Raw genomic sequence first — 25,592 nt, 5'->3', positions numbered from 1 at the left:
AGCAGAGAGTCTCATGCTTTCAAGGGGCTCCCCACTCTTCTTTTGACATGAAAGTAAACAAGATAAATTTGGGGCAGCAATTGGGACAATAACTCAATAATACTAATTATCCATTTATATATCTATGTAATAACCATCTCTTAACAATCTATTTCTGCCCATCTGTGCAATGTCATGCTCAGAGAATATGATAAATACATTTGGGAGAGATGCGGGGGGGGTAATAAACTGGGGGTGCTGAGTGGTGAATGGGAGGGTCGATGCAAAGGAGGGAGTGGAATACAAGAAGGGGAATGGGAGAGGACAGAACTTCTCCCTTCAACACTTGGCCTGTACGGAAGTGGCTTTTAATTCATGGCCTTTAATTAATGACAAATTATACTCATCCAATCCAGTACCTGCTCTACATGTTAAGAAGGAAGCATATATTACAAAGTCAGCCTAGATGCCTTGGTTGTCCCTCTAATTTTCTGCTGCTTGTTAAACCTATCAGTCTCTGACCTTGAAACATGCAACATTTGACCAATGTGGAAGAGAAACGGTGCGGCCTCAAGACATTTTGCTGCCAAATGTCAATGCCCCCCCCATCCAATACCTACTAGGGCCGTCACATTAAAATCTCTTCCCATACCATTCACATGCATTGAGGCAGAGGCTTAATACTATAAACAGGTTGTTCAAATATGACAAACTGGGCGCTGGCAACAGAGTTGATTTTAAACGTTTTGGCTTTTATTCCAAATTAAATTGGGGGGTCAGGAGATATATGTGCTGGGATTTTGATGCCATCAATTTTGTGTGGCTGCTGGGAAAAAATATGCATGAATGAGGATCTCCCATCCTATAATAAGCACCCATCTGGAAGGACCCACCAACACCTGCCTTTGTTTATCCCCCTCAGCCCCACTTGAAGCAGGCATGCCTTCTTGCTGTATGGCAGAGATGGCTCAAGAAGCAAAACTGTGTGAACTGTCAAGTATTACAGATCCACACACATTCAAGGGACAGAGTTTGGGCACTTATACAGCCTTCACCAACCTGGTGCCCACCAGATATTTTGGACTACAACTCCCATCAGCCCCAGCCAGCAGAAGAATGGATTTGTGACTTTCTTCTCCATCTAGAGAAATCTAAAGGAATGCAAGTGCTCCATGTGGAGACCCATATATGACACACAAAAGCGATTTCGGCATATGTTTAACACACCCATTGAAATCTGTGTGATTTAAGAATCTTTAACTTTGACTGCATTCTTCACTAGGATTCTCTTAGAATCCATGCTTAAGCTCAGTATCTCATTAACATTTGTATTTGAATAGCAATAGCTTTTTGGAATCAGTCATGGACTGGGGCTCCATTGTGAAAGACCCTGCATATCAGTAGAAGATGCTCCCTGCTGCAAAGAGTTTATGTTAATGGAACAAAACAAGATGGACACTTGTGAAAACACTGCGGCGATATATGACCAGGGTGCTTCAATGGGCAACTGTTTGTAATCCATATAGAGGAGAATGTAGAGAATGTAATTGGAAGAAGAGAATGTAATTAAAAGAAGTCAATTCAGCAGATGTTTGGAGCGTGCTTCAGTTATGAAAGACAACACATGAGAATTCACCAGAGGGGCTTGTGGGAAAATGTCGCATGTAGGCAATGAGGACTGGCACCACTGGCAAAGCTGAGGGAGGAATCAGCATTGCTGTAGATGCCGCAGTGACTGGCAGGGCATTCTAGGCAATGAGCAGTAAGTCAGACATCTCTCCCAATATGATTAAAAGCTCAAACCTGTCACATAGCTCCATGCCCTCTAGTAACTGTGATGCACAGGTTTGGGAACAGCATTCTGAGCCAAAAGCTGAGCAGTTAATCAGTGTGGCTTGTATTTGACTCTCATATAAAAGATTAACACTCTGCCTGGGAGATGGCTTATCTATGTGGTTGTCAAGACTTGCAGCCACAAATGTGACCCTTAATTAACTTGCATTGTGCTGCCTTTTCTTGGAAGCAGAATGCTTGCATTCATTGCTTCCTGCAACCTCCCCATAACATGTCTTGAATCCTGCATCCACTTAGCTGCATGTCAACAACATTGTTCCCTTTCAGAGGAAGTGTACACTGCTCTGCTATGCAGCATTGGCCAGATGAAGAAAGTTCAGCTTTCTCTTAGTTGTTTTAGGATGTGCCAGTCTTGTTAACAACTCCTAGTCTATTTCTCATATGCATAAAGGCTCAGTGCTTGAGCTTTGTTGCTTAGGTAGATAGGTCTGAAATGAAAGGTTTCTCCCTAGCCTCTTGCACTGAAGGATGGGCGTTCAGTTTCTGCTCCAATCTCTATAGCTTTGAAGAAGTGCCTCTGTAATCTTTACAAGGCCCTGGCAAGATGGGTGCTTTGGATACACAAGGCACAGCTAACCGTCTGATCTGATTGCAATATTCACCCCTGCCAAGTCCCCACCTTTCCGATCTTACCATACCAAGGCAAGTTAATAAATCCACTTCACAGGTTCACAGAGCTCTACACATTTGGAAATTGTAGCATCCCCTCCAACATTTCTCTGATGCAAATAGGGGCGCACATACCCCACACATCTTACTGGGTTGCCCCACAGCCACTCTGGGCAGCTTCAAACATATATAAAAAACATAATAAAACATTAAACATTAAAAAAGCTTCCTACAGGATTGCCTTCAGACGGCTCGGGGGTCAGAAAACTCCATACCATCCAACATTTTTCCATTGAAAAAAGGGACATCCCAAGGAAAAGTGGGACATTCTGGGATCAAATCAGAAACCGGGATGGCTTCTCTAAATCAGGGAGGTTCCTGGAAAAGAGACACGTGGAGGGTCTGTTGTAGCCAGCCAGATAAACTCTATGCCATCTGGTAGCTCTGTAAATTCTATGTCAGCTTTGGGCAAACTCAACATTTGTGGATCTTTCCAAGATAATACAGTCCACCAGTGCTGTAGTAGTAGAATTTCTCAGCTCAGGAACAAGGAACTTGTTGTTCTCCAGATGTTGCTGGACTCAAGCTCCCATCAGCCCCAGACAACATGGTCGGGAGTAAGAAATGATGGGAGCTGTAGTCCCTGCCCCCAGGGCCCAGGTTTTGTGCCTGAAAACCATCACAGTAGCATGCTGCTTCAAATGGCAAACACTCAAAAACATCAGTTCTAGCTGTCTATAGGCCCATAATACAAAACAGAGCTCTGAATACCAGGCACTGGGTAACAGTAGCAGGAGAAGGCTGTTGCCCTCATTGTAGGTGGGGTTCCTAGAGACAGGAGGCTGGGTTTGATGGACCATTGGTTCACAGGTCTGGAGTTGCTCAAGACTGCCAGGGAAGGGTGTACTTGAGTGCAAAAAAATGCACCTCAGTGTGCTTAGTAGCAGAGCAATACCTCTAACCTCTAAACTCGTATCCCATTTCACGAATGCTTTGTCACTTTCTGTATCCCTATGGAGGATTTACTCTCACGCTTTGGTTTCTGCTGGCCCCTGAAAAGGTTTGTGCGTATATTTCGTGAGCAAATAAAGAATGATAACTGAGGTGCAAAAGTCCCATCTGATGATTAATTCTGTTCCTGTACAAAGAAGCTCTGTGGTAGAAGCTGGAGCCAGGATTAATGGCATACCTTGAAGTGGAGTGGTTTATGTAAGGAAATAGAGCTGGCAGCCTGCCCAACCCAAGGCTGTATTTAGCACCTGATGGAGTCCCCCACCTGTTGCACTGTGGTAGCAGCTTATCCTTTAATATTATATAAAGGGTAATTTCAAAACTTGGATTCTCCACTTGCTTTCCACTCTAGCCAAGCGCATGGGGTTTGGGTCACTCCCCCCACCCTAGTTTATATGGAGATTCCTGTACAAGTGTCTGTGTGATGAGTCAGCCTTATGGCCAAATTGCACATTTACCCATGGGCGTGTTTATCTTTTCCCCAATAATTTAACCTGAAAGCAGACTCAGAGACTGCATGTTTCCAGTGCAAAGGGAGGAGGAGGTGCAGGTGCTTAACCCTTTCCCTCCTATTCATTTCCCCACTCTTCACTCCTCCTCCAAGCTCCTATTCACCCCTTAGGAGACAGTGGGAAATATATAGATCCTCATATATTTTCTGCTAATATGTTTCTGTGTCAGGTGGGGGGGGTGGCTTGAAGGGAAAGGGTTAAGCAGCGATCCTTCTGCTGTTTATCCATTGAAACGTGTCACCTCAGAAGCTGCTTTTGAGGTGTGTGTTTTTAAATGATGCATCTGGAGTAGTGGGCTGTGTCCTACAATAAATCTGTAAATCTTTTAGGCTCTGAGCAACAGATACCAATATCAAGATTTGTAAATAGGACTAACTCATTTCCCTTGAACAATCCCAAATTGATACCAAGGGAGGGAGGGAGGGAAAGTCTGACAAAGACTGCAGTGCCTGAAAGCACCACTTGCCCCCTTATATTTTCCCCCAGAGTGGACCTTGATGGGTGAAGTCTTCAACCAAGTCCTCCCTAAAGCCCCATCCCAGTGTGAGGTCTCATTTGGTTCCTGAATTTTCATGGGGTTTTCCTGACCTCAGGATGGCCACAGGAAGTGGGAAACTGTACTGCCCAGAGCATTGGAGCCAGAAACTGCTGGGAGCCACCCACTACCAATGCACCTGGCCTCAAACACTGCTCCCGGTAAGTGGGGGAGCAAGGATTTCCATGCAGAAGCTCCCTGGTCCAATTCCCAGCATCTTCAGGTAAGGCTGGGAATGTTGGAGAACCACGGCCAGTCAGTGAAAACAATACTGAGCTAGTTGGAGCAATGGCCTGCCTCAGCATAAGGCAGTTTCTTCTGTTCTGAGGAGAAGCCATATAATGTGGGAATTCCTATACATTCGTGTTCTCCTCAGTAGTGTTTCGGTTGTGCCTCTGCCTGCTGTTCCCTGACAGGACTTCCATGCACAATGGATGAATGCAAAACCACACCTTTGAAAACCACAGGTAAAATTTCCTCGTTTAACTGCACGACTAAGTTCCTGGCCCTTTATCTTTATTGCGCCAGACAGTCCGGGGTGACTTGCGGCAGACTCATTGACCTGACTCCTGAAAGTATTGCGCTCGAAGGGGTGTTGTAGTTGAGAGTAAATATATAATTATAGTCTGCAGGCAGTCTGAGAAAGCAAAATAAGAACTGCTGAGTTTATTAAGAGCCAAAGATGAAAGCTTTCAGAGCTAAATTGAAGCTGTGTGAGCAATACAAAAGCTATCTCGGGTTCTGTGTAGTTCCCCAAGACATCAAGCCCCTCAAAGGGGTGATGACAATACCTCACGATCAAACAATGGCAAAGGATAACCTGAGGCATCTGTCTTAGGACAGAAGCAGTTCTTATTTTCTACAAGGACTAGTTCCTCCCTCTCCCCCACCCCCACCCGGCTGCCGTGCAGAGTCCTACCACCTCTTCCCTTTGAAATTACGCATGGAAGGAAAATACAGTTCTGTCACTTGCACAGAATAGAAAACTTGCAGCTATGACTTCAATATGACATCAGCCAGCCAAACCGATTGCAAGGCACCAGTTTAAAGAAGGTTGTTCTACTACGCGAATGGCATCACTGCCTGTTTAAGTGCCTAAAATGTATCCCTGATTGTGTGTGAATCTGTAATACTTGACAGTTCACACAGATTTACTTCTTGAGACATTTCTGCCTTACAGCAAGAAGGCATACCAGATTCTTTTTCTGGACACCAGGTGGATGCTCAGTTTGCTATTCCAGAGTCAGATTTTTCCTTGATATCTCCCCCACCCAGTGCACTCTTAAAAAATAGTTTCTTTTATTTGTGACTCTTATTGAAAAGACTCTAATATTATTGTTCTTGGCGCTAAAGCAGGGATGGTGAATCTGTACCTCTCCAGATGTTGTTGGGCACCATGTCCCATCAGCCTGTGTAAACATGGCCAATGCTAAGGGATGGTGGGAATTGTAGTCTTGAGGACTACAAAGGCTCCATTCCTACATTAAAGGGTAAAGGTAAAGGACCCCTGACCATTAGGTCCAGTCATGACTGACTCTGGGGTTGTGGCGCTCATGTCGCTTTACTGGCCGAGGGAGCCAGAGTACAGCTTCCGGGTCATGTGGCCAGCATGACTAAGCCGCTTCTGGTGAACCAGAGCAGCGCACTGAAATGCCATTTACCTTCCCACCGGAGCGGTAGCTATTTATCTACTTGCACTTTGATGTGCTTTCAAACTGCTAGGTTGGCAGGAGCAGGGACCGAGCAACGGGAGCTCACCCCGTCGCGGGGATTCGAACCGCCAACCTTCTGATCAGCAAGTCCTGGGCTCTGTGGTTTAACCCACAGCGCCACCCGCGTCCCTTATTCCTACATTAAGCTGTTTCTATTTTTTCCCCCTAGAGTTTAGGTATGCAGAGTGCCATCACCTAATCTTGTCATATTGACAGGCAAATGATATTGTGCAAAGCAACTGGATTTGTTGGGCCAAAACACACCCTTCTCTTTCTAGGCTGGTGGGGGAACCATCTGAGCATATGGAGTCTTGCATATGGAGTCAGAGCACTTTTTTGCACATGGGTTAACAGTTTCAAGTCTACCCAACATCCTTGGGCACTGGGTGCTATTCCTGGATCTACTGCTGGCCTGGTGTGTGACTGTTATATCATTCCCCTTGCACTTCTGTTTCCCCTTCCACCTATCCTGTCTGGTCTGATTAAAGTAGAATTCTGTGCTTAGCGAGAATTATCCATCTAGTGAGATAAAATGCATCATCCAGTTAAGATCAGCTTGCTTCAGAGTAATTCCTTGAGGTACAATAACAAACACATATTTATCAAGCTTATTGGAACAGTGTCACCAAACTGTCTTCATCCATTTTCTGGGAACCTGTGATATGAGGAGCAGGTGTTAGGAACGCAGGAAGCTGCCTTATTCTGAGTCAGACCAATAGTCCATGTTGCTCACTATTGTCTCTGCAGAGTTTTCAGATAGGAAGTCTTTCCCAGCCTTACCTGGGTTTGAACTTGGGAGCTTCTACTTGCCGAGCAAATTCTCTACCACTGAGCTATGGCCCTTGCCATAATATGTGCCCTTCACAATTCATATAGTAGTGGTGTACATCATATGGCCAAACCCATCTGTTCCCTATGTTATCCAAGTGTGACACAACTTCCCTCACCACACACATACAAATATACACACCTTTCAGTAGAAGCTATCAACATTCATGTTAATTTTCTTCTTTTTCTTCCTTCTTAATTTAAATATTTTGTCCCACTGCTATGGACCATCCTGTGGGTGGGCCATCTATTGCTGGTCGAAGGACCTTCACTGAGTTCTCACAAGCCAGCACCAAGTTTTTGTTGTTGTTTTTAGATTTGGGATATCTCTAATGGGGAATGTTATTCAGTGTTACCCAAAGCAGGGGTGAGGGGGATAAGGAAAAATAGCATTAAAAAGTAGGGGGGAAATAGGCTGACAGTTCCAAAATGGAGAAGATGGGCCAAATCATTCCCTCCCAGGTGTTATATCAATATTCTGGGGTAAAGAAGCAATGGTTGCTCCCCATTTCTGACAGTCTGAGTTATAACTAGGAATGGGCCATTGTATCTATTTTGGTTTCTCTCATTTTTCCAGTCATTTGTTCAGTTCTCCACATCCATTTGCTTTCTATTTATCTTTTAAAATAGTCCTCAGGAAACTTCATCAACATTTTAGTGTGAATTTCTCCTAGTATGCACATTTTTTGCAAAGCAATTTCCACAAATATATTGCATTTACCTAGTGGTTGGAAGATCTGCGAACCTCAACATGCAAAGTCCATTTAAAAGCTTGATCATCTTGCCTGTTGAAGAGTTCTATAGTGGGGATGCGGGTGGCACTGTGGTCTAAACCACTGAGCCTCTTGGGGTTGCCAATTGGAAGGTCGCTGGTTCGAATCTGCACAATGGGGTAAGCTCCCATTGCTCTGTCCCAGCTTCTGCCAACCTAGCAGTTTGAAAGCACACCAGTGCGAGTGGATAAATAGGTACCGCTGTGGTGGGAAGATAAATGGCCTTTCGGTGCTCTCTGGCTTCCATCACCGTGTTCTGTTGAGCCAAAAGTGGTTTAGTCATGCTGGCCACATGACCCGGAAAGCTGCCTGCGGACAAATACCGGCTCCCTCAGTCTGAAAGCCAGATAAGTGCCACACCCCATAGCCACCTTTGATTGAACTTAACCGTCCAGAGGTCATTTACCTTTACCTTATAGAACTTTACTACAGTGTTTTGACATTTTCAATGAAGGAATTGACCAACTGTGGATTTGGGAGTAGTTTTTTTCTCCTTATAGACCATGTTCAATATAACAAGCTTTGCAATGATTATTATCAGATGTTATGGTACTATAAAATTAACCTGAGAGGATGTGTCCCCACCAAAACAGACCTTTATACAGTAAAGAGCATGTATGGTACAGTTAACCCTCCTCTTAAAATCAACGGTGCACAAAAGACATTCAAATGAGATACAAATATTTGAGAGTGATAAAAAGACCACTCACAAAATGAAAGTCTGCTTGCAGGCATCGGGGTGGTGCATTGAGGTGATTTGAATATTAATTGGATTTTGTTTGATCATTTGCATGCTTATCAGTGGAGGTAAAAGACTCTGAAGCACTCAAGCAGCTCACAGGCACGCAACTCAAACCCGTAAAACTTTGTTCTCACTGTGAAATAAAACATTCTAGGACTAGGTGATTACAGGCAAATGAAAGGCAGAGCAGAGGAGTATGTGCTAATGATTGCTTGAGATACAGTATAAAATGGCCTTTTGCATTCTAAATTATTATATATAATGCCTGTCCCCACCATTACCTAGTATTGATTTTATTTCTGAAACAATTCTGACATCAGTGAATACTGGAAACTCTTGCAAACTTTCACAAGCTGCTCTTCTATTCTGATTGGACAGAATGAGCATTCGAGTTATTCTGTCCTCACTGCATCATGTGTCATGTCAACATCATTTTCCCCTTCAAGTGGGGGGGGGGGCACAAAATACGCATATAATCTTTTTTTAAAAAAATGAAACCTATATTTGAAATCACAAAAGTATGTTACCCCTTTTAAGTATAAAATGCAGAGACTTTTTAATTGGATTCACTTGCAATGCATACAGGGCTAGCCAGAAAAAATCCAGATGCTTCCTCTTGGTAGGTTCTAAGAAATACTTCTGGGGCCCACTGTGATCTGTGTGCATAGTGTGCACCACTACAATACCCCTTTCCTCCAAGACAACTGTCCGTACATTTGTACATAGCTGCTTTGTTGCTTAAAGCTACATTCCATGACATTTAGAAGCTGGCACAGAGTGCCAAGAAGTCCCCAGAGCTGAGAATTGGAGGGTACAAAGCAGTTATATGGGATGCAGGTGGCGCTGTGGGTTAAACCACAGAGCCTAGGGCTTGCCGATCAGAAGGTCGGCGGTTCGAATTCCCACGACAGGGTGAGCTCCCATTGCCCGGTACCAGCTCCTGCCAACCTATTAGTTTGAAAGCACGTCAAAGTGCAAGTAGATAAATAGGTACCGCTCCGGCGGGAAGGTAAACGGCGTTTCCATGCGCTGCTCTGGTTCGCCAGAAGCAGCTTAGTCATGCTGGCCACATGACCCGGAAGCTGTATGCTGGCTCCCTCAGCCAGTAAAGTGAGATGAGCGCCGCAACCCCAGAGTCATCCGTGACTGGACCCCATCCACAGTAGGCCAGCCCCCCAATTTTTTGACCTGCCCTACTGTCACTTTTGTGTGTGTGTGTGTGTGTGTGTGTGTGTGTGTGTGTGTGTGTTATAGTGCTTCATACTATTCTGGGCAGTACAGACACACTGCTAGGGAATAGTGTAGTTTTATGCATAGGCAGAAATGCTTCATACACACTCTGAGCACTAGAGCAGAGGCAAAATGGTATTACTCTTTAGCAGGGTGACTGTGTTGTAGTGAGTTGGCTGAGTCAATCTAATTAAACCCAAGTTGGCTCAGACAAAATGAGTCTGCAATGAGAGTACGGCAGGCAGACCCAAATATCACAAAGAGGATCTTGTTGTCTGGGGCCTTCAGCAATATTGCACAGATAATAATTATTGAAATAAAACTCTGAGCCCTTTAATAGTCGTCTGCAGTGATTCAAGTATAAGCAGCCTATTGCAGGCAGAGGGCCTTCCAACAGGTTAACAAGTTCTTCACCGACAGAACAATCCACTTTTGCCCCATTGGCTTAGTGGTTTTCTCTTCCAACAGTATCTCAGGGAGAATATCTCTCTCCCGTGGAACACACTTCAAAGAAGCTTTTGATACAGATCCATTTCAATATGAAAAGAACAGGAGACCTGTTCTCTGGAGACCCTGAATGGGCCCTGGTTTATTTCATGTGATAATCTCAGCATGGGGCTTAAAAGGGGAAAGAGGGAGGGTTTTTTAAAGGTTAATCGCAAACTGACTGTTGCATTCACTGCAGGAATGGCAGATTGATGGTCACCATTAATCACTGACCACAGGGGTAGAGGTAACGTGGAAAAGCGGGGGGGGGGGGCATGGATGAGGTTGAAGAATGCAGGGCAAGGGTGCCTAGGCGCGAGCCAGGGTCCAATCAGCAAAGAACCTGATGGTGAGACACGTGGCCTCCACACCTGCTCTCTGCTGGAAGCTCTGGGACTTTGGAGCAACATATTTTTCATCGCTGGGGAGGGGGATCTGCGTACGTCAGCAATATGAAGTCGTATCTACACAGCCATGAAAAGAAAGGCAGAAAGAAAGTTTATGCGGGGACAAATCTTAGAGCCGTAGGCTTCAGTTTGGGAGGCAGGCTTTACTCAGCAAATGCAGGGCTTTGCTGGAAGAAAAGGCAGAGGGGTGATAAAAGAAAGAACTTCATATAGGGAAATCTTAATACATGGAGAATGAAAGCACTTGATTGGGAATGGCAGTTTTATTGTATTTGTCGGCCTTTGGGCCATTTCTCATCATTGAATTAAACCCTGTTGGAATTGTGTTTGTGTGAAAACAGTAAAAGCAATAAAAGCCCACCCAAGTTAGGTCTGTGTAGGCCGCTGATTCAACATTTTCCAATCAGCTAATAACAGGTTTTCTATGCTTCTGACCCAGATTATTTTGGTGTAATGGGGAGTGAAATATCCTGCCAACATGACAGATAGAAAAACACACACACACACACACACACACACACACACACACATATATATATCCTAGTACAACACTAGGTGGTCAGATCCAGATAGGCTTGCCACATTTAGTTTGTATGAGGTTGCCAGACTCACTGAAGAACTAGCCTATGGTCTATCATCAATTGCAGACCAAATCATTTCATCTTTTATTTCGTCCCCATGTTAAAGCACATCACTTCATTTACAGCTTTTATTTTCCTGAATTTTGACTATTAGATAGCCAAGAACTTGCAGAATGATGTATTTAGAGAAAAACTCTTAGTTGCTTTATGAGGCTTTATGTGCATTAAATGCACATACAGTGGTACCTCTGGATGCAAATGGGATCCGTTCCAGAGCCCCATTCGCATCCTGAGTAGAACGTAACCTGCGTCTGTGCGTGCAGTGATTCACCGCTTCTGCGCATGCGTGTGACATCATTTTGAGCGTCTGTGCATGCGCGAGCGGCAAAACCCGGAAGTAACACACTCCGTTACTTCCGGGTCACCGCGGAGTGCAATGCGAAAATGCTTAACCTGAAGCTACTTCAACCCAAGGTATGACTATGTATATATATGCAAATGAGACATGTTACAGTTTTTCCCTTAGAAAGAAACCCTAATAGTATTCCTGCACAGCATCCTGACTGTTCGAGCTATTTACTTCTGTGTGCACCCTTACATTCCAAAGGTTGTCCTTTACATTATGAAATGAGATGAAAGCCCTGTTCAGGCAGTCACGAATATGGTACCCATGGAGGGGTCACGGGTCTGCAAGCACTGTCCCCCACCCCTTTCTTCCCCAATCCTTCCACACTGAGCAGGAACGTCCCAAGAGGGTTTGTAAGCACATTTGGCTGGAAACAGTTAAATACCTCCCCATGATTACAAAGCCTGCATGATCAGAGCTCCTAATCATTGGAGGACCATAACAAATTCAGGTGGATGTGCTACAACCTCCTTCTCACCTTCTCACTCAATGCAGGTAGGTCGCAATGGAGGAGATGCTGAACATGGCCCCACAGATCCAGTTAACAAACACATGAATGGGGCTTGTGGTGTTTCTTTAGCAGCAACAATGATAGGTTCTGAACCAAAGGTAATGGCCAAAGGTGAAGCTCTGGAGGTGGGAGATTGCATCTATTTCCTCTTGCTGAAGTAACTGCAGTGCTTGTTAAAGCTGTGGATATTTCATAAAGCTGTCAGTTTATATACAGACAAAGCACAATCCCCCCCAATGATAACAGCACAAGATGGTTCCTTTTTCCTGTTCCTTAACTCATTTGTATGATTTGTTATAGGCTCAAATAATTGCAAGTTGCCTTCAAAATCCTTGTGACTTGCGAAGACCAGCTACAGAGCAGGAGTTTGGACCACTCTCTGTGCCTGACTATAACTCCCCTCTGAAGAACTTTATGTTCACTATAAAAATTCCAGCATAGTGGATACAGCAAAAGAAATAAATTAAAATTATAAACACAACCAACCATGATAGAAAACACATTAATGAGCAGCATATTACTTAAAGCTAGGTATTAGAAATCAGCACGTGCTTGATTGAATAAATAACTCTTCAATAAAGCCAGCTAAGAATAAAAGCCAGGGTTATTGTGTAACCAGAAGTGTCTGGAGATTGGGAATTTTGTGTGCCTAAATTCAACAGATTATAAAACGCCTAATTTGTAGGTTCTCATTGTGTATCCCTTCAGAACCCCAAACCTAAATTGCTTGGGTCATGCTTTGTTTTTGTGCAATTCTCAACATGACTCATCCTGTATGCTCAATGAAGAAATCAGGGTGCATTGATACAATTCTTCGGGTGTGCCATACTTTCAAGTCCTTATGTCATTCATTATGACAATAAGGTTATCAGATAGGCAAGGGCTGGATCCATTTTAGTGAGATAAAACACAATCTAAGTAGAATGTGGGAAGCTGCAGCTTTCCCCCAGTCCTACCTGTGGGTCTCTCACTTCTAGGCAGGGGTTGCTGCATCACCTGCTAATTGTTCCTTTTATCTGAAGGTACCAGGGATTGAATACAGGACCTTCTGTGTGCAAAGCATGGGCTTTGCCACTGAGCGGTGGTCCTTCCCCTCCCTAATAGTTACATATGAGTCCCTGGCTGATTCCAGTCTCCAGGAAACAACAGCCACTTGATCTACAGTCATGAGTGAAACTTGCAGTGTCTAATACATAGATAGGCAATGTGATGCTGTCCAGATGTTGTTAGACTACAGTGTTCAGGAATGATGGGAACTGAAGTCTAGTAACCTCTGGAGTAACTGCCACTTTTGTTACCCCTGGTCAAATGGCTACATGAGTAAAGAAAATGTAATTATACGCTTGCTACCAGTTGGAAATGCAAGGACATCAGAGATTCTAATTTTCTTCTTTTAATATGGCTTTTCAATAAACAGCTGGCAGACCCACCAGAAATCTGATCAGATACTTGAACATTTAAGGGGCTCTTTATTTGCTTGCTCTGTGTCACTCAGGATGCCCCCTCCCAATGCTAGCTTCCTTTTCCCCTTCAAATCAAATAGCTGGGAGGTCAAATGATGACCCAGAGCAAACTGCATGAACTGCCATGCTCCCCGCTGATACTAGACTTGCCAACAACACCACAGTTGTTTCCCAATAATGATCTTGATAATGTGTCCCCCAATTATTTCTGCCTATATGCCCTTTCATCCTATGCCATGTGCAACTTTCTCTCGCTATTGCAGCTCAGATTTGCCAAATGACAGGTGAACCTCAACACCCTCTGCTCTTCACACACACACACAAAATCTCCGCCCATTGCCATTCTCCCAGTCTTCTCACTATAGAGTTTATTTACAAGGAGTAGGACAGGATAATGGGGGCACACAATGAAGATAATGAGGTGCAAAAGGCCTCCGCAGTGGCCTCCACAAAAGGCCGCATTGTGCCATGCTCTGGAGAAGAGGGGGCCGAGAAAGGGGTGGAGGTGGGGGGAGAGTGAGGGTACCACTTTGATCCATTTGGAGAAGGAGAGACTGAGGGGAGGGGGGAGGAGCAAACAGGGAGGAGGGGCCCGACAACAAAACAACAAAACAACACAAAAACTCTCCCAGCTGGGACACAAGTCAGAACCTTCCCTTTATTTAGATGGATAGAGTCAGCCACAATGCGCACACTGACCTGCTCTCATTGTCCCAGAAGCTGCTCTGAACTCTTTCAAACCTTCCTCCCCTCGGAGCGATCTCCCTCCCACTCGCTTCGCTTCTGCTCCTGTCTTCTTTCTGCGTTCCCAGTTTGTGAAAAGGGAAAGAAAGAAAGAAAGAAAGAAAGAAAGAAAGAAAGAAAGAAGTGATATATGAAGTATTTTGGCGTATGAAGGGGAGATGGAAAGATCTGGTGATGTCAGGGGAAGTTGAGAACCAATCAAGACAAGGAAAGCCCTCATGAACTAGCCAGAAGCCTTTCTGGAAAAGGAGAGGATTTGACTGTAAGGGTGAAGGCATGACTTTTAAGACATATACCTGATGCCAGTTGCGCTAATTTGTTGATGGGGTAGCTGAATCTATCAATCTAAGTTTCTCCCGATTTTTCATTTTGCAATTATTAATTTCAGTTCTCCACAATTCTGCATCAGTTTGCATTTTTTTTTTAAGGAAGGACTCATGAAAATTTGTCAGTATTTTAACTGATAGCAATTTAACCTTGGGGTCCCTTCCAACTCTACAATTCTATGATTCTGTAATGCACATATATTTGTTCAAGTAATTTCCCCTAATATAACGTATTTTTAACATTTTCATTAATATATGCATGTTTATGTACACTTCCCCCTAATATACACATATTTGGACCCATTTCTTGATTCGTGAACTGCATTGCAAAATTCAAAGAAATGCGAATCTTGAAGGCTAGCTGTGTTTTGACCTCAGATACACACATCCTATAACAACACGGAGAGATATGTAGCCGTCTTTTAAAAGTTTATATGAAAGTATCAAAGGGATATTCATCACAGTACTTGCTTCAACTTTTCCCCCTGAAGGATGGGGTGGCTCAAGAAACTGGCACCATATAAAACATTGCCCAGCCTATAATCCTCTTTCTGTTGGCTAAAGGCAGAAGGGAGGCAACAGAGGCATTTTCTCAGCCGATCTCTCTCCTGGCAGTTATAATGAAGAAAGTAACAACAGTGTTTATGAGTTGTGGCTGTTTGCTCTCAGCGAAGGCTGTGATTGCAAGACAACTTCCGGCAAGAAGGCATTAGTAACTTTAAAGGCACCCTCTTGGAGGTTCCTTCCTTATTGCCCATGCTTCTGCATATGACTTGTTGCCTGTTACCTTCCTTGTCTTGCGCAGAGCTGCAGCAAGGCTGTTAACAGTGGAAGGGAACAGTGGTAGCAAACTGGGGGCTGGCAGGTTCTCAGTTCCACAGCGCAACTAAAATTACCAACAAAAGCAATGTGCTGGTCCTTGCCCATACATCTTTTTCTAACCAAACAGCTTTTTTAAGATAGATTGTGGCTGTGTACACACAATGCACTCAAAACACATTTTTCCTCCAAAGAATCCTAATTCACCCCTCACAGAACCACAATTCCCAGCATTCTTAAACTACAATTCCCAGGATTGTATGGGGGGGGCGCTTTAAATTTATCGTGTGTATGTAGCCTGTGTCTACTGTGTTCAAACCCCTCAAAAAAAAAATCACAGATGCTGATGATAAAATCGGAGTTTTCACAGAAATCAGGACATTTTGATTACACAAGTGGAACCAAAAAGGAGAAGCATGGAGTGAAGAAGGACAAGGGAGGACAAGGAAATGGGCTCTTAGGTCACCTCCAAATTCCGTATTTTGTGGGAGGGATTCAGTTGCATCCTGAAATTTAAGTTTGTGCAATTTAAGTTGATTAAAGCACTCTGGTACAACCATGCCACCTTTAAAAAAACAAACTTTTTGCAGTTAGGAAACTGATGAGGAAATAAAAAGTGTGAGAAAAATGACTGATTAACTCGTAGGAACAAGCAAATCCAGATGAAATCTGGATGGTTGCTCATTGTCATATAAGCTCCTTGCAGACAAATGAGAATGAATGATTGCTGGGCATTGCTTGATCTCCTCATGAGCTTTGTGCAACGAAATCAGGATGAATACTCAATAAATAGGTCATCTGAAAGAGTCTCAAACCTTGAAAACCTTGAAAACCCCAAACCTTGACCATTGCAACCCTGTCCCAGGGCCCGATAAGCAACGTAGTTTCAAATTTTTGATATACAAACCATGAGGGCTAGGAATTTGTCTTTAAAATTCCCAGTTTAAAATTGGGACTTTAAAAGTCCCAACAGCCACACGTAGGTGATGGAGCAGGCCCGATGGATTCTTTCCTACAGATTGTACCTTCTTTCCTACTGGAGCCATCTTGCAGCACTGGGTCATCTGCGAATGACTGCTCCAGTTCTGGCTTTGGGAATGAGACATGGCAGTAGGAGGTGGGATGGTGGTGCTCACCTGGCCTCTGGCCGGTTGCATTGCTGCTGCTTATCAGGAGGGGGAGGAGGAATCACAGAATCACAGAACTGTAGAGTTGGAAGGGACCCTAAGGATCATCTAGTCCAACCCAGGAAAGGCAAGGCAGCAGGGAGGTTGGTACGCTGCAAACGCATCAGCAGATTGGCTCTGCCAGTGTGTTTGCCCTGCGCCCACCTCACTGCTGCCCCTCCCCTCCACCTGCCAGGGAGCAGCAGAATGACTGACCAGAGGTCAGGTGAGAGCCACAGACCCACCATGTCTGCTACTGGGGCCTGGTTAGTAGCAAAACAGAGCAGATCCATAGCTTCCTTTTCACAATCTGCAGGCAAGGATACTGGGTGAGGGATTTGAAGAAATGGTTTTCCACGGGAAAGGACTAAGGAGCCTTGTCTAAGAGTCAAGACATAATGGCTGGGTTCTCTAACAAACCTTGGCTACAGCTGGTAGTTGGTGAGGAGAGAACTAAAGGACAGATCCTGGTTCAGATGTCACACTAAGCCAGCTTCATGGTTCATTCACCATGGCATAAGAGTAGAAAGAACCAGGGAGAACCCATGCAGTTGTGAGCTTTTCTGCAGAAGCATATGTGTTCACACTGTCCCAGTCAGTAAGCCATAGTTTGACTTACCATGCTATTGCCAACCAGGCCATAGTGTCTATGAACCACGCAAACAAAAAATGTGTATTTGTCCAATTATTTACAGTGGTACCTCAGGTTAAGTACTTAATTCGTTCCGGAGGTCCGTTCTTAACCTGAAACTGTTCTTTTTTTAAAAAAAAGATATCTATTAAAATTTTCAAAGTTAATACAGTAAAGATATAAAAAATCAAAAAGAAAAAAGAAAAAAAATACGAAAAACAGAAAAAAAGATACATAAAAATTAAAAACACATTAAATTCACAATAATTTACTTTCATTGACATATTTTCCTGACCTCCTCATACCTCCCCTTTTTGTATTCCAATTCAAATTATTGATTCAGCAAATCCTTAACCTTAATTCTTAACCTAATTCCACCTCTCTCTTTTTTTTCCTATCCCTCAGAACATTACAGCTGCAAACCTCTTAAATTCCATCCAACATCATTCTAACATTCATTAATTTTACAATATTTCTGTAGATAATCTTTAAATTTCTTCCAATCTTCTTCCGCCGACTCTTCTCCCTGGTCACGGATTCTGCCAGTCATTTCTGCCAATCCCATGTAGTCGATCATCTTCAACTGCCATTCTTCCAAAGTGGGCAAATCCTGTATCTTCCAGTACTTTGCGATAAGCATTCTTGCTGCTGTTGTAGCATACATTAAAAAAGTTCTATCCTTCTTTGGCACCTGTTGGCCGACTATGCCCAGAAGAAAGGCCTCTGGTTTCTTCAGGAAGGTATATTTAAATACTTTTTTCAGTTCATTATAAATCATTTCCCAGAAAGCCTTAATCCTTGGGCACGTCCACCAAAGGTGAAAGAATGTACCTTCACTTTCCTTACATTTCCAGCATTTATTATCGGGCAAGTGATAAATTTTTGCCAGCTTGACTGGGGTCATGTACCACCTGTATGTCATTTTCATGATATTCTCTCTTAAGGCATTACATGCCGTAAATTTCATACCTGTGGTCCACAACTGTTCCCAGTCAGCAAACATAATGTTATGTCCTACATCTTGTGCCCATTTAATCATGGCTGATTTAACCGTCTCATCCTGAGTATTCCATTTCAGCAGCAAGTTATACATCTTTGACAAAATCTTAGTTTTAGGTTCTAACAGTTCTGTTTCCAATTTTGATTTTTCCACCTGGAAGCCGATTTTCTTATCCAAATTATATGCCTCCATTATCTGATAATAATGAAGCCAGTCTCGCACTTTGTTCTTTAGTTTCTCAAAACTCTGCAATTTCAGTCTATGACCTTCTTGTTCCAAAATTTCCCAATATTTCGGCCATTTGGCCTCCATATTGAGCTTTTTCTGTGCTTTCGCTTCCATCGGTGACAACCACCTTGGGGTTTTATTTTCCAATAAGTCCTTATATCTAATCCAAACATTAAACAACGCTCTCCTGACCATGTGATTTTGGAATGCTTTATGTGCTTTAACCTTGTCATACCACAAATATGCATGCCACCCAAATACATTGTTAAAACCTTCTAGATCCAGAATGTCTGTATTCTCAAGAAGCAGCCAGTCTTTCAGACAGCAAAATGCTGCTGATTCATAATAAAGTTTAAAGTCTGGCAGGGCAAATCCACCCCTTTCCTTTGCATCCGTTAATATCTTAAATTTTATTCTAGACTTCTTGCCCTGCCAGACAAATATAGAAATATCTTTCTGCCACTTCTTGAAACAGTCCATCTTGTCCACAATTTGCAATGTTTGAAATAAAAACAACATTCTAGGCAATACATTCATCTTTATAACTGCGATTCAGCCCAACAAGGAAAGCTTCAAATTTGACCAAATTTCTAAATCTTTTTTCACTTCCGTCCAACATTTTTCATAGTTATCTTTAAACAAATTCCCATTTTTAGCTGTCATATTGATCCCCAGATATTTCACCTTCTTAACCACAGTCAAACCTGTTTCATTCTGGAACCTCTCTCTTTCAATCAATGTTAGATTTTTCTCTAACACCTTAGTTTTTGCCTTATTCAATTTAAATCCTGCCACCTGACCAAACTCTTGAATTAGTTCCAAAACCCTTTTAGTACTAGATTCTGGCTCCTGTAACGTTAAAACTAAGTCATCTGCGAAAGCTCTCAATTTGTACTGTTTAGCTCTGACCTGTATACCTTTAACCAACCGGTCCCTTCTAATCATGTTCAGCAGGACCTCCAAGACCGATATAAAAAGCAATGGGGAAATTGGGCACCCCTGTCGTGTCCCTTTTTCAATCTTGAATTCTTCCGTGACCACGTTATTTACAATTAATTTGGCCTTTTGTTCAGAATATATTGCACCTATACCATTCTCAAAACCTTGACCCACCCCCATACCCTGTAGGTTCTTTTTCATAAAATTCCAAGAGATGTTGTCAAAAGCTTTCTCCGCATCCACAAATATCAAAACTGCTTTAGTGTTTACATTCACTTCTAACTTTTCCAAAATGTCAATTATGTTCCTCAAATTGTCCGATAGATGTCTTCCCGGAAGAAAGCCCGCTTGATCCTTATGGATCTCCTCCATCAACACTTTTTTCAGTCTCTTAGCCAAAATGTCAGCAAAAATTTTGTAATCCACATTTAATAAGGATATGGGACGGTAGTTCTTAAGTTGAGTCTTTTCAGTCTCTGTTTTCGGTATTAGTGTAATATAAGCCTCCTTCCACGACTCTGGTGCCCTTTTCCCTTCCAAAATTTCATTGCAGACTTCCTTCAGAGGTTGTAATAACCACTCTTTCAAAGATCTATAATATCTGGAGGTCAGCCCATCGGGTCCTGGAGACTTGCCTAGTTGCATATTTTGGATGGCACCTTCTATCTCCTGGTCAGATATTTTACAGTTCAACATTAGTTTGCTTTCTTGTGAAATTTTTTGTAATCCATTTGTTTTCAAAAAACAATCAATGTCCATTTCATTCTGTGGCCCTTGTGCATATAGTTGTTTGAAGTACTTCTGGAAGCAATTCCTAATCTCATTTGGGTTATGTATGTCTTTCCGTTCTACTTCCAAGTTTGTAATGGTATTTAGTTTTTGTCTTTTTTTCAATTGCCAAGCCAATAGCTTCCCGCATTTATTCGCTGATTCAAATGTCTTCTGTTTCATTTGTTTAATTTTCCATTCTATTTCCTGATTCATCAATTCCATATATTGTACTTGATAGAGTTTTATTTCTCTCAAAATTTCCTGAGACTTTGGCTTTACTCTCAGTTTTTTCTCCCCTTCTTTTATTTTCTCTAAAATTTTGTCTTTTTTCTCATTTTGACTTCTCTTCTTTATTGCATTCTGTTGTATCAGAAACCCTCTCATCACAGCTTTACTTGCGTCCCAGATTACTCTTTTTTCAACATCTGTTGACATATTTATTTCAAAATAATCTCTCAAAGTTTTTTGGGCTTTCTTATATACTTCTTCATCTCTAAATAAGGTGTCATTCATCCTCCATCTGAAGGTGCCGGTTGTTGTTTGCTTCATCTCCATCTTTACAGCATTATGGTCAGAGCAAGTTTTAGGGCAGATTTCCACTTTCTTTATCTTTGGTGCCATTCCTCTAGTAATCCAAATTTGGTCATTTCTAGTCCATGTCATCTTAGCCTCAGAGAAGAGATTTCCCTCTCTCCCCAGGGGGTTCTTAATTCTCCAAATGTCAATCAAGTCCATGTTGTCAGTCAGTTCAAAGAAAGTTTTTGGTAGTCTACCATCTTTAGTGACTACTTGTTTTTGTGCCTTGTCCATATTAGTAGATACGACTCCATTCATGTCCCCCATCAGGATTATATTATAGTCCATATAGTCCAAAAGGATCTCATGCAACTTCTTAAAAAATTCAGATTTCCCCTCATTCGGTGCATACACCCCTGCAATCAGAAATTTCTCTCCTTGAAGTCGAATTTCAATTGCCAAATATCTTCTCTGTTCATCTTTAAAAATTAATTTCGGTAATTTCTCTTTTGCATATATCACCACTCCTCTCTTTTTAACCTTGTCAGACGAAATAAACTCTTGTCCCAATCTTTTGTTAATAAGTATTTTCCTGTGTAGCCTCATTACATGTGTCTCCTGCAAACATATCAAGTCCAATTGTTCTTTCCTTAATATATGAAAGACACCTTTTCTCTTTCGAGGGGAGTTAAGACCATTACAATTCCAACTTAGAAGTTGCAGAGCCATGATAAGTTACTTGGTTTTTCCTCCAACTGCGCCAAGTTGTTGTTCTTCTTCTGTAGGTGGTTTGTCTTTCCCTGAACCAAGAAGTCCAAATGACAAATTTGCTATGTCCAAAATTCCTTTTCCTGATGCAATTGGCTCCTCGCCAGACTCCACTTCCTTCTGTAGATCCTCCTCGTGATCTTTCAAAAACTTGTCTTTATCATTCACTGTCCTTATTCTTATTTTCCTTCCTCTGTATTTAAAAGATAGACCTTGGGGGAATTCCCACCTGAAGAGTATTTTATTTCTTCTCAGAAGAGCCACCAGATCTCTGTAGTAGGCTCTTACATCCAAGATATGTTTGGGTATGTCCTTGAAAATCTCTACGAATGCGTCTTCAATTTCCAAAGTTCTTTGGTAGTGCAGGTTCAGAATTTTGTCTCTTTCTTCTTTTGTTCTTAAAGTGATCAAGCAATCTCTTGCTTTATTCTTTCTTTGTCTTCTGCCAAGTCTAAAAGCACTCACTATCTTAAATTCCTCTTTTCCCAAGTCCTGTTGCCAAAAATCTGTAAATTCCTTTGTAAGGAAATCTGCCAGGTTGTCTTTCTCACTTTCAGGTACTGCTCTAATTCTTAAATTTCTCTCCTTTCCTTGTAATTCTATCATAGACAGTGTCAAATCATGGTCTTCTAATTTCTTATATACCAGTGGTATCTTCTCTTGGACAGCAGATGCAATTTCCTTAGCTTCCTCTGCTATCCTTCGAGTTGAGGCCGATTCCTCTAATAACTTTTCAATGGACTGTGTATTAGAGTTCACCTTCTTTCCCAATTCATTAATACTTGTAGTGTTCAAGTCAATTTTTGCTGAGGCCTCAACTACTTGTTTATTTGTCTCTGCAACCTGTTTAGCTAAATTTTCCAAAGATGCATTAATTTTGCCAAGTGCCTGAGCCAATAACTCTTCAGATGACATAACTTTTGGTTTTACTTGCGAAGCAGCAGCTCCTACTGTACCTGCTCCGGATGTCGAGGCCCTTCTCTGATGTGTAATATCAGTCTTGTATTGTCTGCCGGACCTAGTAATTCTTTCCTGTGCCGACTCTATCTTCCCTTTCCCATCTGCCATAACACTCTCATGAACAGTCCAAGGTCAATCTCACGCCTGGTAGGTTTGTTTTGAAGAGGAATTTTCCAAAGCTTGGTTACTTAGTGGCTTAGTTGTTATTGCAACATAGTCTCCTCTAAGGGGACACACTTCCAACTTCACTTTGCAACTTTTAAAACAAATATAGTCCTTATATGTCCCCAACCCTTAAAAGCCACAATTTCAGTGTCCTTAAAAGTTACTTTTTAGTCAAAAGCAGTTCCAGAAACACTGTATCTTTCACAGAGTTGTATCATAAATCTTTACCTTTAACGTGCTGGCAATTCTTCCCAGTTAGGCTTTCCCTATCATAGGCAGTCCGTTCCCAGATTTCAGAGGCAGCAGATGTAGCTTTACTTCCCTCATTCCTTGCAGGTAAATACTTCTCAAATTTCTCCCCTCCGCTCCTGCAGGCAGGGGGGGTCGCTTTTTTGGTGCTGAATATTAAGCCTTTAAAAAGACGTCTTTCAAAGTTACAGCTTTACAGTCTCTTTGCTTTGATCTATTTACAAGCCAGAAAGGTAGACTTCCTGTTTTTACCTTTCCCGTTTTGGTGCCGAATTTTAAAAAAATTTTCCTCCGATTAATTCACTTAATCCTACTCACGAGTAGTTGCTTTAGAGTCCAATTGCCTGGGAAGAAATCAGCGCTCTCCGACCATGGCCGTGCGGCTTCACTCCACGGAAGCAGTAGACGACTCTCAGCCCCACGCTGCTCATCCCCGTTCCGTTCCGCAGCCTTTAAGGCTCCTTCGCAGTCGGGGGGGGGCGCAAATGGAGCCCGCCGAGTCTCCAAGTTCACAGGCTTCACTGCCTGTGATTTCTTCGGGTCCCCGCTTCGCCGGAGCGGCAAGACCCTGTCCCGTGGAGCCGATTCCCTCCGGAGCTCAGAGGGAATCCGCCATTTGTCGCTGGCGCTGACCGGAAGTCTTAACCTGAAACTGTTCTTAACCTGAAGCACCACTTTAGCTAATGGGGCCTCCTGCTGCCACCACGCCGCCGGAGCACGATTTCTGTTCTCATCCTGAAGCAAAGTTCTTAACCTGAAGCACTATTTCTGGGTTAGCGGAGTCTGTAACCTGAAGCGTATATAACCTGAAGCGTATGTAACCCGAGGTACCACTGTATTTTAGTTAATATTCTCATCCTTGTTAAAAGTATTAGATTATTAGTTTAATCCCTATTTTCCCCAAGATTGTCCCCAGTTGGGACCACTGTTCTTTCCACCGTCCTAGATCCACCGAGTTCAACTTTGCAACTAACTGGTTAGCTCCAGCAAACCAACAAACCTGCAGACTTCCAAGAGGGGACTGACCTGAAGCCTACAGGCCATTTCCAGGACCCCTTTGAAGTCTTCACTTTGCAGATTGCAGCCTGGATTATCAAAATACTGTTGACTTGGAGAGAAAAGGGGAAGCCTGGACTGCAGCTAGCCTCTTATTGAGCTTCTGACAAGTACTCACTTCCTCCTCTTACTTTAACTGGAACAGTACAGCTAAGGAAGAAGAAAGGAAAAAGCAGAATTTACCAATGGCCAGCCTGAGAATAGTGTTATAGTTTAATGTTGTGAAGTCTGTATTGGTATGGGCCTGGCTTGCGGTTTTGAGTTTCTGCAGAACCATTAAACGCAAGAACATTTCGAGAATTGTTTTTTATTGCCAGTCTATGCCTCACACTTGCTCTCTCCCCTTTCCTCTCAGGATTTTTTGGTTACGGCAATTGTACACACCGAAACATGCCCTCTGATGAAGCCAGAGGCAAGACAAGTCTTACACAAGGTATCCTGACAAAGCTTTGATGCTTATTCACTTGAAAGGCTCCTAAATAACCTCTGGGTGTAAATGAAATTGTCTACTCATCAGCCCTATATGCTTATTTCCAGTTAACTAAGAGCCAGGTTCTGACACCAATTTAAATGGAACTGAACAGGAGTAAAAGCACAACATAGGAAAATAAGGTGAGATATCACAACACAAAGACCTTGTCCCAGGCTCCACTTCACTAACAACTATTGTCTTGGTTTTATTTTATATTTCTCTGCCTTATAATCAAGTGCAATGAAATATGTCCAATCATGATCTAGATTCTGAAGGCTGAAAGTTTGTGACAGAAATTAGACCCAAAGCTACTCTTCAATGGGCCAGTATTCCTATAAAATAGTTCTTGGACTTGCAATTTCTGGCTCAATAGCATAATTAGTAATTAAGGTGACATACAGTGGCTGTTTTTCTTGTGTAGTCTCACAAAAATAATCTTTCCCTTTTCCACTGAATAAAGCAAATATAGAGTACTGGTAAAAGCCATCCATAATAATTGAGGTCTTTGTTGTGAATTTTTCATCAGAAGTGGTATGAGGTGTATATATCTAAGCACTTGAACACAAAAATGCTGTCCCGCTCAACAAAGCTTAAATATATGCTATAATGCTTTGCCTTGCAAATATTAAAGTTAACAAAGTAATTGTGCTATGTATTTGGTCTTTATCTCTGATGGGGACCCAAGTGAGAGACTGATGCCAGCAACTGAAAGCAGGAGCAGCAGGTACCTTCTACAGCCATTTTCTTAGTGTAAAAGGTGCAGAGCTTTCTATCACACAAGTATTTTACCTATACAAATACTGTAAACTCCCCCTATTTTTTTTTACTCCAAGAAAAGTTGGGCAAAAATGAACATTGAATTACTTACTTTGGTAAATTTGGTGTCTCTGAATAGGATAGACGTTAGGAGCCTAAAATCCCTTCTAATGCTGTGTATGTGCAACAGGGAGAACTTACAAACCACTTACTAGCATTAAGGCAACATATAGTAATGTTATGTAATCCATGACCAGATTTGAGCATCATTCTAAACTAAGAGTGAGAACCTGAGACCCTCTATATGCTAATGAACTAAAACTCCCATCCTCTCTGACCATTGGCCATGCTCACTAGTGCCGGTGGGAGTTGGAATCCAACAATATC

The sequence above is a fragment of the Podarcis raffonei genome, chromosome 1 (assembly GCF_027172205.1).
Source record: "Podarcis raffonei isolate rPodRaf1 chromosome 1, rPodRaf1.pri, whole genome shotgun sequence".
NCBI lineage: Eukaryota > Metazoa > Chordata > Lepidosauria > Squamata > Lacertidae > Podarcis > Podarcis raffonei.
This window is presented reverse-complemented; position numbering follows the sequence as displayed.